A 3849-nucleotide genomic window follows, 5' to 3' on the forward strand; every position below is an offset into this window, starting at 1 on the left:
TTAATGATGTCAAGCATCTTCTCATGTGCTTATGGCCATTACTTTACCTTCTTTTGTGACATGTCAATGAAGGTATTTGTTTTTTAGCATTTTCATAGAGTCGTTTCTGTTTTTATTATTGAATTGTAAAAGTTATTTACATATTTGGTTACAAGTCTTTTGGCAGATACACATATTACAAACATTTATTCCCAGTCTTTAGCATGTTTTTTTTCTTCTTTTTCCTAACAATATCTTTTGAAGTGAAAAACAAGATTTCATAATAAAGCCAATTTTTGTGTGTGTGGTTTATGTTTTCTGCTTTCCAAAATTACAGATTTTCTCTTTTATTTTCTTCTAGGAGTTTATTATTTAACTTTTAATTTTGTGATAATATTAGACGCACAGAAAAGTTTCCCAAGTAATACTGAAAGTTCCCCAAAACATTGTGCAGAGATTTCCTTAATTTTAGCATCTTTTGTAATCATTTTACAATTGTCAAAACTAAGATGATAAGATTGGTAAAATATTATTAACTGAACTGAAGACTTCATTAGAATTTCACCAGTTTTTACACTAATGTTATTTTTCTGTCTCAAGATCCCATGTTGTATTCAGTTGTTAAGACTTCTTTATGGAAATAAAAGAAGGCCACCCAAATAAGAACACACAAAAACTATCAAAGTTACTATAGCAAGGGAATCAGTCATCATCACTTGTACTTGGCAGAATCTCATAGGCAAGCAAGGAATGAGAAAGTTTATAATGGAAGAATGGATAGACTTCAGGTATGCCGTGATTGGAGGCTATTGGCATAGGAAAGCTATAGGCAGGCTAACTAGAGGAAGGAAATCGTATGTAATTCCTTATGGGTTGATATTTGTTTTTTCTGATTTGTCCTAATTTGGAAGCTGTCAGATATGCATCAAATCCTGGCCTTTGGGGCCAGTTGCTACAGGGGCATTATTTGGCGCTCTGGACTGGTTGCTACAAATAGTAGTTTGACTTCCTGAACTGGTTATTACATATAATGGGCTGACTTCTTATACTGGTTGCTGAAGATTGTGGGTCAGAGTTCTGCTTTTATACATGATCTGGCCATTGTCCATTTGTACATTCAGTCTCTCATCTTTGTCTCTTCCAAGAAGTGACAGTACCGCAGTCTTCCTTATGCTTTGTGACCTTGACCATTTTGAAAGTAGCTCCTGGTTTATTCGTGTTTGTCTAATGTTAATCCCTGATTAGATTGAAGTTATATATATTGGCAAGAATAACACAGAAGTGATATTTTCTTCTCAGTGCCATATATCAAGGAGTACATGATGTCGATAGGTCTTATTACTTGAGCTGTTAACTATCATCATTTGGTTAAGGTGGTGTCTCCACTGTGAAGTTACTATTTTTCCATTTGTAGGTAATAAATATCTTGGGGCAGATACTTTGTGACAATGCAAATATCCAGTTTCTTCTCAAACTCTCATCTACTAATTTCAGCATCTATCAGTAATCTTTCCTGCAGAAATTATTACTGTGGTCTTCTAATAGAATTGTCTATTTCTTTTATTCCTTATACATTTATTAATTGCAATTCTTCTGTAAGGAAGAACTGCATCTTCTCCCCTAAATATTATTCATTTATATTCATGTGTTTTCCATGGATTATTTTGATTTTATGGATTATAACAACGATACCATCAGTATTTAGTTTATTGTCAAATTATTCTAGATTTGGCCATTGTGAGATCCTTCAGATTTCTTCCTGTGTCCTTTTAACATGGTCTTATAATCAACCATATGTCCTTGGTTCCATTTATTAGAAAATAATATTTAGAAACCAAAAACTAGGCTCTATATATTTTAATTAGAAGTAAAATGTCACTGCTTGTATTCCTCTTCAGTAGATAGAGCTAGGAGATATATGTATGTATACTAACACAAGCATACACAGAAATTTATATTTATTACTGTATCTAGCTATGTCTGTATATTTCTGATTTCTATCTAATATGACTTTTACTACCCTCATTTTCTTTATTTTGTAGTTGTCACATGAATTTCAACACTATGCATTCTATACTTCACAATGCAATATTATAGTTTTTGCTTTAAATCATTATATTTATTTTAAATAAATTAAGAGAAAAGCATCCTTTATACATATATAAATATTACCATTTCTTATGCTTTTCTTCTTTTTTTTCTTTCTTTCTTTTTTTTTTTTTTTTACACCTACAGCACCTGGTATTCATAAGTGGTCTCCCATCTAACTACTAACAAGGCCTGACCCTGCTTTGCTTCTGAGATCAGATGAGATCGGGTACATTCAGGATGGCATGGCTGTAGACTATGCTTTTCATCCATTTCTTAAGGTTTGTGTTTCTTTCTGGTATTACTTCATTTTAGCTTAAAGGACTGCCTTTTTTGAAGTGCAGATCTGCTGGTGATTTTTGGTATTATTGTTTTTTGTTTTTGTTTGTTTTATGTTTTTTGTTAACCTGAAATGTCTTTATTTCACATTCTTCCTTGAAGCATATTTTTTTCTGGATGAGAGTTTTGGCCTGACAGATTTTCCATTTCATACTTCAAAAATTTGATCCATGGTCTTCTGGTCTTCATTGTATCTGATGTGAAAACACAATTTTTCAAATAATTTTTGTTCTCTTAACTGCTTTCAAGATTCTTTCTTTTTGGTTTTCAAGCAGATTTGTTTTGATAGGGCTAGTCATTTTATTTGTATTTATTCTACTTGTGGTTTACCAAACTTTTTGGAGCTTTAAAATTAAGTCTTTTCTCAAACTTGGTATGTTTTTAACCATCATTCTGTTTATTTTAGCAGACAGATTAGATCCAAACTGCAAATTCTGTTTCACCTGCAGTGGATGGTATTGCAGATCGTAGTTCAGTCCTTTATCTGTAAGGACAACAACTTTGATCATTTTCCCCCATGTATGCATGGTCCCAGGGGCAATCAGAGATTTGGGTAGAGTCTATGTATAGAATTTAGAGCTCATCTTCTTTGGCTTTTCCTCTTCAGGACTTCTTCACTCTCTAGAGAACATGGTCACCCTGGGCTGTTTTCTGGGTTTTTTTAGCTGCCCTTCACCACCTTGCACTTGAGACTGTGGCTCGTCTCCGGATTAGGTGATAAAAACAGGAAGCTCAACCATGACAGCCCTTTCTTCCAAATTCCTACTCACTTACAATATATGTCTACTTTTACTCACGCTCCAGAGCCATTATGTAGAATTTATGTGTGTGTGTGTGTGTGTGTGCATGCACACACGTGTGCATGCATGCTCCAGAACATATAATTGTTATCTGCTGAAGGGTCAATCTATTATTATGACCTTATTCTACCATACTGAAAGCAGAAATCCCCCATATACTATTATTTTATATCAATACATTTATGTGTGCTTTAGACTAACTAAACTATTGCATATGCTACTTATTCCTTCCCTTCTCTCATTTTCCCATTATGTTAATTTTCATTTTAAACCAGTTATTGTTTTAATTGCTAATATATAAAGTATTTACAGCTTATCAAGTATTTTCACTTACTGTTTTCGAATAATCCCATAAAAAATAGAGTAGATATTATTTTCAACAATTTAGAGAAAAGGAAACTGGGATCCCAAAGATTAGAAGACAACAAAAGATCATACATCTGGTATGAATTTGTGTGTATGTGTCTGTACATGTATATATACTGAGAGAAAACTGTAAAGTTTTAGAGTAAAAAAAGCCTAAAGAAACCTTAAGGATGATTGAATATAAGCATTTCCTGTGAAAGACTGAAGTTAGATCACTTAGGTGACTTTCGAAGTTTGCGTAAATAGTCAATGCTGAGTCGGAATGTCTTACTTTGTC

The 3849-nt window shown here is 33.0% G+C and overlaps 1 pseudogene; it reads right to left on the bottom strand.

Moving 5' to 3' along the window:
* Positions 1-2205: 2205 nt before the first annotated feature.
* Positions 2206-2324, bottom strand: LOC112474905 (annotated as a pseudogene).
* Positions 2325-3849: the final 1525 nt, after the last annotated feature.

The sequence above is a fragment of the Pteropus alecto genome, unplaced genomic scaffold (genome assembly GCF_000325575.1).
Source record: "Pteropus alecto unplaced genomic scaffold, ASM32557v1 scaffold7, whole genome shotgun sequence".
Lineage (NCBI taxonomy): Eukaryota > Metazoa > Chordata > Mammalia > Chiroptera > Pteropodidae > Pteropus > Pteropus alecto.